Consider the following 15,397-nt stretch of genomic DNA (forward strand, 5'->3'; position numbering starts at 1 on the left):
TCTAGATTCTTCTAACCCCTTCCTAATTAGCCTAATCCATCCCCTAATTATTGTCACATTCCTAAGCAAAATGGAGTCACTTCTCAAATGGCCCAAAGTCTTGGATAACCATTGAAGGTTTTCAACCTTCAACCACCAAAAACCCCAAAGTCTTTGAAAACCATTAAAGGCTTCCAACTTTCAACCACTTAATTCCACAAAGTCTCCAATAACCATTAATGGTTAATTCAACTCTCCCACATGGTTAAAACATTTGTTTTGACTCAACCTCTATCCAACCCAAGGGTCTCATCAGGTCATTAATGCTTTGACCATGATTATCTCTTAATCATTTGCACAAAGGTTTATCCTTGGATTAACTCCTAATCCAGTGGGTAATCCTAATTTAGGCTTGACTCTTAGCCTTTAGATAACCATGAGGTCTTCTCAGGCCTTTAATGCCTCCAACCTCTTCTCTCAACCCAATCCTGTGTTGACACTTGTCACCATTTCATTGGTGCAAATTGTGCACATGGATCCCCAACTTTCAAGCTTGACCCTTGATTAAACCTTTCAATCCTGACCATCCATTGCTCCATTTTTCCTATAAATAGAGCCCATTCCTTCATAATCCAGATCCTGAAAACTTGTAAGCATTTAGACTATAGCCATTTTAGAGAGCATTTAGCATAGCATAACTAAATATTGTCATTTTAGCATTAAAATAGCTTTTCATTTCATGTTTGGAGCTATTCTACAATCTCAATCCTCCATAAGCATCCATAGTGCAAAAAGCTGCTGAGAGCTACACTATTTTGGAACTTGGAGAGGAGAGGAACAAGGGAGAAGGAGCTAATCTCATGCTAAGAGACAGTTGGAGATGTCTCATTGTCTTACTTCTTTAGTTAGATTCATTAGTATGTGTTTTTAGTATCTCTCTTGGAATGCCTTCGTATGTTTTAGTTTTCGATTGACTAACTCTAACATCTTGTGTGTTTTGTGTTGTTTGATCAAGAACTAACCTTGTGCCATTTAGGAGGGCATCATTTGGTGAACCCGACGTGAATCGAACACGCAACCTTGTTTTTGAAAATTAACATTTTTTGCTTGTTGAAACTGCCACAGAAGTCGCGCTTCGGCGCTATTGAACACGTTCTAGCGCTATTGCAACATTTTCTTCTAGCGCTATTGTCCATATAATAGCGCTAATGAAAAAGTTTTAGCGCTACTGATTCCATTCTGGCGCCTTTGTCACAGTTCTAGCGCTATTGCAACTATTTTAGCGCTTTTGACCTTTCAGATTTTCCTATTATTGCAGCGCTACTGTGTAAAATAGCGCTTCTGCGACCGCAGACTAGCGCTATTGTATTAATTAGCGCTTTTGTAAAAAAAAAAGCAGAATAGCGCTATTGCGATAGAGTGTTGTCCAATTCGCTTTGTAACCCAAAATCAACATTTAGGCTTGTGTAAGCCCACACTAACGTTTTGACTATTGACCAGGTGCAGGTTCTAATCTTTTTGTGTGCAGGGAAAGGAGTTAGTAGATGCTCTGAAAAAAAAAAAAAATCTTTCTTTTTACTTTCTTTAAAAAGTTGGCTAAAAAGAATTCATTTTTCCCTTATTGCATAAGTTAAAATAAACCTCACATCTCATTTTGGAGTGCATAAAATGAACCTCAAATTTGTTTTTGGTGCTTAAAACAAAATTCATCTTTCTTTATTTGCAAGGTAAAAAGAACAACAAAATTCAAACATTTGTTTTCTTGCAAGTTAGGAAACACGCTTTATTTGGTGCTTAAAACCAAACAATTCCATTTTCTTGCATCAAATCTAAAAATCACAAGCCACACTTCAAATTTTTGGTGCAGTAAAAAAAAAAAGAACAATCCACTTGTCTTCATTTTTGGCAAAAACAAATTTTCCTTCATGCAATCGTGTTTTTCATTAAGTTGACCAGGACTTTCAACTCCTAGATTACAAAACATATTGCTTTGAAGTTAAAATGAACACCATGGCTGTTGGAGCAACATCTCCAAATAGTTAGATCATCTTTGCAAATGTTGGATTAAAAAGAACAAGTGAATTTCGTGTTTGGCACGCTTGTGCACAAAAGTCAGTCGAGTGGACCTACTTCTAACACACACTATCCTCTCCCTTGGCTCTCGTGGTCCTAGGTGCAAGAGAAAAGTGTTAGTAACGCTCAAAATTTTATTTTTTAAGAGAGGCCTGCCAAGGGATCGATACTCTTGGGAACGACCTCGAGCGGTAAATCCTTCGAGCCGCTATAGAAATCAGGTGAGAGCGAAAGCTGTAGCCTTGGGTATAGCTGTTCCTACAGTGTAACTGGCCGAAAGGACAAATGGGCCCCACCACCAGTTACAAGGCTCTTAAGTGAGTCACTGCAGAATGAACTTATGTCCAAAAACATCGAACATGACTAAACACCTTTAAGTAGTAGCCCACCTGTTCTATTGATTGAGGATATTTGAGGTATAATTTAGTGCAAGAGCATAGATGGTTTTGCTCCCAAGATACTCACCATACATATTTCCTTGAGTAGAAACATAGCTTTTTGAAAAGTCACTTGTGGCTTGATAAAAGTGGTGACTCCCCCATCATAGGGATCATCTATTTGTTATGCTCGTGCAAGACTTAGTATATCACATCCTTACCTGCCACGGCGGGATTCATAAGGTATGTAGTACCAAAGTCGAAGAAATATCAAGATGTGGGCTAAATTTATCACAACTGGCCATCTGACCATAGGGATAAAGAGTGTTTGAAGTGTGTTCGTTTTACAGACCTAGTACAAATTGAGCCGACTTCAGGCTTTGGAAATACACCTTAAAATAAATCTAAAGGAAGGGTCAAAAACAAGTCCAAGGATTGGGTTGATCTAGACCCATACTCATTTGTGCCTTTGAGGCTACAATTTTGTGTTTGTGTGCTTGCTTTGTTTTCTTGTCAAAGAAAAATCAGAAAATCAATCCCAAAAACAAAGTATTCATCCAACATCTGTCAACACAACCAAAAATACCAAAAACAAAGTGCAAACAACACAGATTCACAACTTTTATGACCATTCTTCATATCTTGCGAAAGAAGAAGTGTCATCAGAGTATCACCTTGAAAAGGAGACCACTAAGCTCAAAGGCTTTAATTAAAAGGAGGAAATTCTTCTATCTCAATAGACAAATCTTTGTCTCACATAGAGTCTTTCTACATCGCATGCGTCTCTATCTTCAAGGTAAAACAAATGAGTTTGATTCAGAATCATTGAACCGCAAAGCTTTTATGCAATATAGAGCTCTGAGTTATCATAAAAATCAAGGAGGAAAGATAGATCCCAACTTCTTCCCAAACATCTGTATCACCTACAACACAGCTCGAGAAGTGCCACCAACGCCTGAAAGGGAAGAGATAGAGTTTGTCCCGTTTGTAACACAAAGTTTTTATTGAAGTTGAAAACATTTTCATCCATCATCTTTCTCATCCATCATCATTTCATCATCAATCCATCTCAAAACTCTCAAAACATTAAGAGGTTCTTGTCCCAAGATTCCTTTTTAGATATTGCTTGAAATCAAACACATCACATCACTTTTTAGATTGTTTCTACATCTAGGATAATCTCATCCTAAGAGACATATCTACGCAGGTTAAAACTAGTTCATGAGTGAGTCCTCTCATTACTAGGTAGTTAAATCTGTAACACATCTCAGATTTCTCTGCACCTTATCACACCAAACTTATCAAACAAACAAGCAATTCAAAGAAGGAATTTCGGTTACATCTACCTTAAAGTGCTAGAGATCCCCATACAACACAAATCACCAACCAATCAATCTTTCATTTCATCACCACTCATCATCATCTTCAATCAACTTCAAAAACAAACTTGTAAACAAAATGGCTCAAACCCGATCGCGATCAAGGCAGCGAGAAATAGAAATTGAGGAAGAAGAGGACAATCTCAATGAATTTCAAGAGGCACTTGGAGGAAATGGGAATGATGAAAACGCAGGTACACCCACTCCTTCAACAATCGAAAGGGTTCAGCATAACCCTCATTTTAACAGATTATTTGATGAAATACTAAGGAGCAATGCAGATGCTCACTTTTTAAGACTCGCTCAAGAAGGAGCCAAACTCCCCTCAGACTTTGATCTTGCCCAATTAAGACAAGCATCAGAAAGACAAAGTCTCCATGAGGAGGAAAGGCGTAGAGATCCCACCAGATATAACATCCCTCGAGGTAACCCACCACCTCCTCCTCCTAATGAAATGGAGATGTTGCGGCAACAAGTTGAGAATCTCGCCCAACAACTTCATAGTGGTGTTAAAACCAATCAATTCTCACTTAACGACATCTGTCCCTATCCGTTTGATAGGAATCTTTATATGCCACCCTTTCCACGCGGGTTCGAAACACCAAAATTTGAAAAATATAGAGGAAAGGGAGATCCCCGCGATCATGTCCGAGAATTTCATTCCGCTTGTCTCGAAGTCGCATATGAAGACACATACTTAATGCGCCTTTTTCCCCAAAGCTTGGGAGGAACAACCACATCATGGTTTTCCCGACTACCAGGTGGCATAAAAACATTTGAGGAACTCATCCAGAAGTTCCTATCTCATTACTCTTATAATATTGAACGCGACATCACCATGGCTGATCTATGCAACACCAAACAAAAACCAGGTGAATTATTCTCAGTATTCCTGCAACGATGGCGCCAAATGTCTAACAGACGTTCTCTTCAGTTACCTGAACGAGAACTAGTGGAAATTTTCATTTCCAACTTAAACGAAGAAATGGAATTTCACCTGGATGTCAAGGATACAGATTCTTTTAACGATATGATCACCAAAGGTATAAAGTGTGAACGGGCACTCATCAAAAAAGGACTCATCAAAATCTTTAACGAACCCAAAGATGGTCCTCGCCCGCGTTTCAATAGCGATAAACCGAACTTCTGGAACAAGAATAAGAATATCGTTAACGATGGAGTTGTGGATGCTCGGACTGTCCAAAATGCACAACCTGTGGTTCGATTTGCAGGACAAAATCCTCCATCTCAAAATAACACAAATGTTCCTCTTAATCAAGGTCGCATCACATCTCATGATGAACCAAGACCTCGTCCACAAAAACAAAAACGCACATACACTCCCTTAGGGGAACCCATTGAAACAGTGATGCGACAACTCATTTCTCAGAATTTGATCACTCTACCTAAGTTATCGAATTATGAGCCTCAAGTCAAACCTGCATGGTGGAGAGATACTGAACACTGTGAGTTCCATCAAGGAAGAGGACACAAGACAAGTAATTGTCACCGATTGAAAGATCTCATTCAAGATCTTATTGATCGAGGAGAAATTGAAATTGAAGGGCATGACCCAAAAACAACCAATAATGATCATCAGATGTTCAAGAATCCACTTCCATCACAAGATCAAAGGGGTCCTTCCACTTCCAGACGAGGTCCTGATACCACTGATTATACGCAGGCTGCGTATAACTATACTGTAAATCACCTGTATGATGCCAGTGAACAAATTGCAACTATCACCTTCAAAAATCCCACCTCAAATTGCAATGTTGTTACACGTCGTGGCAAGGTCACCATCAAGGCAGCTCCACAAGGCACCACCTCCAATCCAAAGCAGTACAATCTTGTGGAACAATTAGACAAAACCCCTGCGCTTATATCCATCTTGGAGCTGTTGCGTCTGTCACCCTCTCATAAAACAATCTTGGATCAAGCACTCCAAGAGGCGTCAGTCCCTGCAAACCTGAACACGGACCAATTTCAAGCCATGGTTGGAAACCTAAAGTCATCACCTTGTCTCACTTTTTCCGAAAGTGACAACTCTTCTTTCCAACAACCTCATAATGCTTCGCTCCACATTGAAGGCTTTGTCAACCAACACAGAATCAAGCGAGTCTTGATAGATAATGGAGCAGGCCTAAACATTTGCACACTACAGTTGGTCACAGCATTGGGATATGCAATAGAATCAGTGGATCCTCGCAAGAAGATCACCATCAAGGCCTATGATGATGCAGAGCGTTCATCCAAAGGAGCTGTGGTACTACCAATCCGAGTGGGCCCCGTGATAAAGCACATCATTTGTCAAGTTCTGGACCTTCCTCTGCCATATAATCTATTATTAGGGAGACCTTGGATACATGCCATGCAAGCCGTTCCATCTACCTACCATCAATGTATCAAGTTCCCACATAATGGTGCAGAGGTCACAATCCTGGGCGACGCAAATCCCTTTGCATTTTGCCATAATATCAGCCATCAACCAGAGATTACTGTTCCTAATAATAGGGAAGCCATTTCCTCCACATCATATGTAAATCCCGCCTCTCTTGCTAGTTCAAACACTCCTATACCCAAGCAAGAAAAGCTTAAAATGAAAGTCGCAGAGGAAGGTCCTGGAGAATACAACTTGAGTCAGCTCTTTTGTGTGGGACAAATGCCCACTTCTCCTAGAACACATGGTAAACCACAGCAGTTGCTCCAGCAACCACTAATCACGCCAGCATGTGCCTTAACGCCTTTCATCCTTGGAAAGAGTCAAGAGGAAGAAACACAAGATGAGGACCTAGCGGAATGGATCTATAAGGATCCCATCACCACTAATAAACCGCAAGTTACACTTCCTACAGAACAGTATGGCAAAGGCCTCCTCATTATGCAAAGAATGGGGTATGATGGTCAAAGTGCTTTGGGATCCTGCAAACAAGGACGACATGAACCTCTGCTACCAGAATTCAAGCCCAAAGGTAATACAGGCCTAGGCTTTGAAAAAGAGATCCTTCCTAAACTCAGATTTAAAGGAAAACCTAGCAAACCATTTTGCCCACCTACTGCAAAGAGGACACCTTTCATAATCAAAGCACCATCAAACACTATCCCCATTGCCCCATCGAGGCTCACAAACCCACCGCAACCATCATCAGTGCCAAACATACCACCAATCGCACCAGTAATCCCATCAATAACACCAATAGCAGCGGCAACTGTATCCGAATCCGCAGCAGCATCTATGGCCCCAGCAGTTCCTGCAGAAGCCACTGAGGCAACACAGCCGATACTTCCTGTAACAAATCCTTTAAACCCCATCACGGTTCCTGCAGCACCGATCACCTCAAAGGTACATAAACCAATCACGCCTGCCGTGTTCAACTCCAAAGACATCCCAGTATGGTATAGCAATCGGATGCTGGAAAGTGATTCAGAGACCGACTCACATGAGTGGGAATTCGATTCAGTGCAACTTAACACTTCAGATGAGGAAGACACATCCCCACCTCCGCCACGCAAAGACATCCCTGTTTACGGAGAAGCACAGATAAAGACCACTTGGGTACCTGAGCTGGAAACATCTTCCATAGACCCTACGTCTCATCCTACGCCTGATTCTGACAGGGAGAGTACCATCAACGACCTTCACCACACTGTCTTAACCCTCATTGATACATCTCCCGCACTTAACTTAATCGATGAAGTAATGCCCATTATCCACCCTGAACTCATCGAATGGAACCAACCAAATCCCCCATGTCTTGACCTCTTCCAAAAAGATGAGGCTATCATTGACTTTTTGGAATTAAGGGATAATATACCAAGCGGGGATCACAAAGCTGGATTCGCCATTGAACTTAATAGCGCAGCATACTTCGGGGCGGATGCCAAACCCTTCAGCTGCAAAAATATAACATTAAAACATGGATCTTCCAGTGAAAACCACACTGTGGCACTGTTTGATCCGACAATAGTAAAAAGAAAGAGCGTATCCAACGGTGAAAACCTCTCTGAGGCGCCTGAGGATGAAGGGTTTGACACTCTCCCTGATAGTACACAACAGGAACGATCTACGATTCTTATTGAGGAGACCAAAGAATATAATGTGGGGACTCCTGACAATCCTCATCTTATACATCTGGCATCTCTTCTCACTCCAGAGGAACAGCCTCAATTTATAGAGTTCTTCCAGAAGCGTCAGATCAACTTTGCATGGTCATATGCAGACATGCCTGGGCTTGATCCTGATTTAGTCATGCATCACCTCACAGTAGCAAAAGGAGCCAAACCTGTCAAGCAGAAGCTTCGTAAGATGCATCCTCAGATTGCCGTGCTAGTCAAAACAGAACTCAAGAAACTCCTGGATGTTGGTTTCATTAGACCAATTGATTATGCAGAATGGATCTCCAATATTGTGCCAGTTGGAAAACCAAAAGGGGGCATCCGCATTTGTACTGACTTCAGAGATCTGAATAAGGCATGTCCTAAGGATGACTTCCCCCTACCAAATATCGACATCATAGTGGATCTGACAGCAGGACATGCCATGCTTTCACTCATGGATGGCTTTTCAGGATACAATCAAATAAAGATCGCACCAGAGGACCAACATAAGACAGCCTTCACATGTCCATGGGGCACATATTGCTGGAATGTAATGCCTTTTGGTCTAAAGAATGCAGGAGCGACCTATCAAAGAGCAATGACCACCATCTTCCATGACATGATGCATACTATGATGGAAGATTATGTGGATGATTTACTAGCAAAATCACTTACTAGAGAAGGACATCTCCACATCTTAGATAAAATCTTTGATAGACTGGAACAATACCATGTTCGACTCAACCCAAAGAAATGTGTCTTCGGAGTGACCTCCGGGAAGCTTCTAGGATACATTGTCTCAAGCAAAGGCATTGAGGTCGATCCAGCAAAGGTAAAGGCAATCATGGACATGCCACCTCCAAAGAATATCAGTCAGCTAAGGACACTACAAGGATGACTTCAATCCATCCGAAGATTCATTGCACAATTGGCTGATAAGTGTCACCCATTTACACATCTGCTACACAAGAACATACGCTTTCAGTGGGATGACAAATGCCAACAAGCATTTCAAGTGCTTAAAGACTATCTCATAAATCCACCATTACTGATGCCACCAGATCCAAGTAGACCGTTGTTACTTTATATCTCAGCAACAAGTACAGCATTGGGTGTACTACTAGCACAACATAATGCAAAAGGTAAAGAGTGTGCTGTTTACTACATCTCTCGTACACTGGTTGGCTATGAACTCAATTACACACCTATTGAGCGAGCTTGCCTAGCAGTAATCTTGGTAGCCACTAAATTGCGGCACTATCTATTAACACACAAGGTACAACTCATTGCAAAGATTGATCCACTCAAGTATTTACTCAGCAAAGCAGCATTGACAGGTCGCTTGGCCAAATGGGTGATGATTCTAAGTGAATTTGACATTGAGTATGTGGACCGTAAAGCTATCAAAGGTCAGGTTATTGCAGATCAGTTGGCCGATGCACCACTCATAGGCGATCATCCTCTCATTTCCAATTTTCCAGATGAAGAGATATTCCTGATCACAACGGCACAACCATGGAAGCTATATTTTGACGGTTCATACACTAGGCACGGCTCGGGGGCAGGCATTCTATTTATCACACCTCAAGGTGATAGCATCCCGAAGTCTTACAGGCTCACATTTCCATGCACAAACAACATAGCCGAGTATGAGGCCTTGATCACGGGACTCAGATTAGCCATACAATGGAAATTAAAAGAACTGCAAGTATATGGCGATTCCCAACTAGTCATTCGACAAGCAACAGATGAGTATCAGACCAAAGATGATAAACTCATGCCATACAAGCAAATGGTGGACAATCTAAAGACATCATTTACTACTATCACTTTCGAGCAGATACCAAGAGATCAGAATCGAGCTGCTGACGCTATGGCTACCATCGCATCTCTACTAGATCTTCCACAGAATTCAACATGCTACGAGTTCTTGGTAGAACAACTTTGGATCCCGGCTTATGATATCCCCGAATCTGAAATAATATGTCACCTTGTTGGTTCCAAATCCCCATGGTACGGTGAGTTCTACACCTATCTCCGCGATCACACCCTTCCTCCCAACCAATCGAATAACCAACGTAAAACCTTCATTCGCCAAACTGCTCGATATACCATTATTGCCGAAACCCTATACCGACGTAGTCTTGATGGTACTCTCCTTCGATGTCTGGAACAAGATGAGATAACAAAGGCTTTGGAAGAGGTACATGAAGGAATTTGCGGGACTCACTCAAGTGGTCCATCACTAGCCAAGAAGATCATGCGAGCTGGATACTATTGGCCATCTATGGAAAAGGATTCCTACTACTTTGTCAGAAAATGCAAGAAATGTCAAGTTCATGGCGACCTGATACATGCACCGGCTCAAGAACTGCAACCAATCACAACACCATGGCCTTTTTGTCAATGGGGCCTTGACCTTGTGGGTAAGATTCATCCATCTTCATCCAACGGCCATAAATTCATTATTACCGCCACCGAATATTTCACCAAGTGGATCGAAGCTGTTCCACTTACCCAAGTCACCGGCAAGCAGATCGCCTCATTCATCCTCAACTACATCATCTGCCGGTATGGTGTGCCCATGTCCATTGTCACAGATAACGGTCTTCCTTTCAAAAATCAGGATGTCCGTGAGCTTTGTGAGAAATTTCATATCCAACACCGCTTTTCCACTCCCTATTACCCACAAGGCAATGGTCAGGCTGAAGCATCCAATAAAAACATACTGAGAATCCTCAAAAAGACAGTCAATGATGCCGGTCGTGATTGGCATGTTCAATTGAATCCAGCATTATGGGCATATCGCACTAGCATTCGGACCCCTACAGGTGCAACTCCTTATTCATTGGTCTATGGTGCAGAAGCTATCTTGCCTATTGAGGTCGAGATACCATCATTACGAGTTTCCTTGCATAATCTCATCGATGATGAAGCATACAGAGTATCTCGTCTTCAGGACTTAGAGTTACTTGATGAGAAACGACAAGCTGCATACAATCACCTCAAAGCCTATCAGCAGCGCATGAGCAGAAGCTACAATCACCGAGTTAGATCTCGTACATTTGAGGTAGGTGATCTTGTTCTACGAGAGAATCCTCGCAACCAATCAAACAGAGAACATCAGGGTAAGTTTGAATCAAACTGGCTGGGCCCATATGTTGTCACTGCTGTGTTCGGGTCCGGGGCATATCAGTTGGCTACACCAGAAGGAGAACCGCTCGCAGATCCAATCAATAGCATGCACCTCAAACGGTTTTATACCTAAGGTATACAGAGCATCAGGCTCCCCTACATATCAAGAAAATATCAAAAACATTCAGAAAATGTCCTGAAGAAAATACAAAAACATTCAAAAAAGTAAAGAAAAATCATGCATCCAAACGGTGAACAACCACTCCGGTGGCACCTTGGGTAAGTGCGATGGTGAAAACCTGGCAAACAGGCGCCACTCGTAAAGGCAATGGCTCCAGTATCTTTCAGGCTCGTTGCGATCACATTCATGCACACATACATCCATCCATCAACCATGGCTTGTTATTCCTCTGCAATTATGATAGTACTCCATACATCTTGCATCCCGCTTTTTCATAGTCATGTCTAAAACTGGGGGCAATGCCTTTAACCTATTGATGGAAGTGGATTCTACATTGTCTTATGATTCGTTAAGTTCTTCATTCAAGCAATCATCAAAATACCAAAAACATTCAAAAATGTCTCAACAAAATACCAAAAACATTCAAAATATCTCGCAAAAATACCAAAAACATTCAAAACAATTCAAAATACCAAAAACATTCAAAAATGTCTCAACACAAAATACCAAAAACATGCAAAAAAATAAAAAATAAAAATAAAAATAAAAAAAATGTCTCACAAAAATCCAAAAAAACATTGAAAAACCATGGAAAAATCACACAAACACATGGCAACACCTTGTACATATTCATCCGATCAGATACAAAACAAACATTGACACAATACTCACACAATGACCTCTTATCAATCGACCAAAACAATCGACATCAACAATCCAAACCTGTCTTTAACCAAGGATGCATCCTTCCTTACCAAAACAAAGACAAAAGTGACATTTTCTTTGACAAGAAAATTATGTTAAGCTATCAAATACTTGGTTGATTTGTGAGTACAATCGTTTGTTTATCTGTATCGGGATCTTTCAGCATTGTTTTGTATCGTTTGCGCATTATTTCCGATGAAGTTCTGGGGCATGTACTAATGGTGTCTACGTGGGAAGTTCACTAAGCTACGTGATCTTATGCAAAATGCAGTCATAGATCACTACGGCTTGCTGACTACAGCGTATACCTCGACCATATGAGCATGAACCATTACCAAGGATCCATATTCTTTATTCTTTATGTATATATATGCTGTTTGTTTGCAGGTACAATACTCATTCTTTGGTTCCTCTTCCTCCAAATTGGATAAAGGTTTTATTTTCTTAGTATGGTATGTACTTGTCTCAGGATCTGATCAGCCTAAGATCAAAGAGGACGATCCAAGTCATGCACGAAAGGAGATAATCCTTGTCTATTCCGCAAGCAATACTCTAGTCGACTTGATCCCTTATATCAAGTTGCTTGTATTAACTTGCTATATCAAATCCATGTAAGGAATACTCAAGTCATCTTGAATCATTATGTCAAGATGCTTGTATTCTCTTCCAACATTTTAAAGCTCAATGATGAAAAAAGAGCACTATGGATCGTCATCTCATCTCATCTATATATATTGCATTTCGTTGCATTCCACCCATCCATACATTCATAATAGTGGCATATCATGCATACATAGTCATAATAATGCATACTCTATTTTCCTCTTCTTCCATAGGAATGAGTAATAGGTCCTCCATTTCTTCTATCTAACATCGAACCCCCCCTCACCCTCCCCATCTCGATAATCAGCATCCCATACCCTTCATCGTGTCTCAATCAACCCAATCAAGCCACGTTCATCACCATCCATCTCTAAATAGGAGGGATTGTGTTTCCCATCCTCAGTCATCCAATAAGCCAAGCAAGTTACTCTATCTACACAGATACATCGACTCCCACACACCTAGACTATCAACAGATACTCTAATCAAGTATCTTCGGGTCTCAATAGGTAATCGATTATGGTAATCCTAGACTACATCAGGCATTTATCATAATGACCTAGTCTCAACGGGGCTGCCATGATTCCCCACAACCATCCATCACATGCACATACTATCAATTGATCAACCAATCAAACACAATCACATCGGACAATTACATCAATTGTCTACGTCTCAATGAGTATTTTGCTTCATATACCTTGACTTCATCGGGCAATTACATCAATTGTCTAAGTCACATTAGGTCACTTTGATTCACTTACTCAGACTTTATCTTGTCCAAGCAAACAACTGGCATCAACTGTCATGCTTTGACTTGACCGGGGCAATTCAACCGATTGCACCAGATTGTTCAACCAATTTTGATCACTTGTATAGCATCACTCGAAAGAACAACCACCACATTTTCACTGTATCTCCTGTATGACCTAAGGGTACTCACTGGCTTGATGTTTCTCCATTTTATCCCCGTTTTCTTCTATTTTTCACCCACGTTGCTAACTTATTCTTTTCTATCACCCTGCCAATTTTCATTCTTTTTCGAGAGATCGCCCGATTTTTCAAAAATTTTCGACCCATCTCTCCAGGGGGCATACCACCCATTAAATTTACATTTTATGGGGCATTTCTTCACACCAGTTTTTCTTTCTTTGAAACAATGCGATAAACCGCACTGTCTCAAAGAGGGGCAAATGTAGTCACATAAATCTGTCCATCTTAATTAAATGAATATTTGCTATTTATTTGATTAAAAATCCACTAGCCATCAATTAATTAAATAAATATTTAATTAATTCATCCCCAAACATTCTTCTATTAATTAAATAAATTATTCAATTTATTTTAATTAATTCATTAAATCAAATTACAAATCAATTAAATAAATAAAATCTATTTATTTAATTAAAACCCCCTATTCCTCTTTTAAATAAATTAAATAAAACATTTATTTAAATCATTATCCCCACCCCACTTGCATTTTCCTACAAATGCAACTTGCACACATTTTGAAATAAATGAATTTTTATTTTAATAAAATCCTATTTTCCCTCACCCACCAAATCCACTTGCAAAATCTAATCCCCTTCTAGATTCTTCTAACCCCTTCCTAATTAGCCTAATCCATCCCCTAATTATTGTCACATTCCTAAGCAAAATGGAGTCACTTCTCAAATGGCCCAAAGTCTTGGATAACCATTGAAGGTTTTCAACCTTCAACCACCAAAAACCCCAAAGTCTTTGAAAACCATTAAAGGCTTCCAACTTTCAACCACTTAATTCCACAAAGTCTCCAATAACCATTAATGGTTAATTCAACTCTCCCACATGGTTAAAACATTTGTTTTGACTCAACCTCTATCCAACCCAAGGGTCTCATCAGGTCATTAATGCTTTGACCATGATTATCTCTTAATCATTTGCACAAAGGTTTATCCTTGGATTAACTCCTAATCCAGTGGGTAATCCTAATTTAGGCTTGACTCTTAGCCTTTAGATAACCATGAGGTCTTCTCAGGCCTTTAATGCCTCCAACCTCTTCTCTCAACCCAATCCTGTGTTGACACTTGTCACCATTTCATTGGTGCAAATTGTGCACATGGATCCCCAACTTTCAAGCTTGACCCTTGATTAAACCTTTCAATCCTGACCATCCATTGCTCCATTTTTCCTATAAATAGAGCCCATTCCTTCATAATCCAGATCCTGAAAACTTGTAAGCATTTAGACTATAGCCATTTTAGAGAGCATTTAGCATAGCATAACTAAATATTGTCATTTTAGCATTAAAATAGCTTTTCATTTCATGTTTGGAGCTATTCTACAATCTCAATCCTCCATAAGCATCCATAGTGCAAAAAGCTGCTGAGAGCTACACTATTTTGGAACTTGGAGAGGAGAGGAACAAGGGAGAAGGAGCTAATCTCATGCTAAGAGACAGTTGGAGATGTCTCATTGTCTTACTTCTTTAGTTAGATTCATTAGTATGTGTTTTTAGTATCTCTCTTGGAATGCCTTCGTATGTTTTAGTTTTCGATTGACTAACTCTAACATCTTGTGTGTTTTGTGTTGTTTGATCAAGAACTAATTTTTCTTTCTTTGAAACGATGCGATAAACTGCACCGTCTCAAAGAGGGGCAAATGTAGTCACATAAATCTGTCCATCTTAATTAAATGAATATTTGCTATTTATTTGATTAAAAATCCACTAGCCATCAATTAATTAAATAAATATTTAATTAATTCATCCCCAAACATTCTTCTATTAATTAAATAAATTATTCAATTTATTTTAATTAATTCATTAAATCAAATTACAAATCAATTAAATAAATAAAATCTATTTATTTAATTAAAACCCCCTATTC

This window comes from Cryptomeria japonica, chromosome 2, assembly GCF_030272615.1.
Source record: "Cryptomeria japonica chromosome 2, Sugi_1.0, whole genome shotgun sequence".
NCBI lineage: Eukaryota > Viridiplantae > Streptophyta > Pinopsida > Cupressales > Cupressaceae > Cryptomeria > Cryptomeria japonica.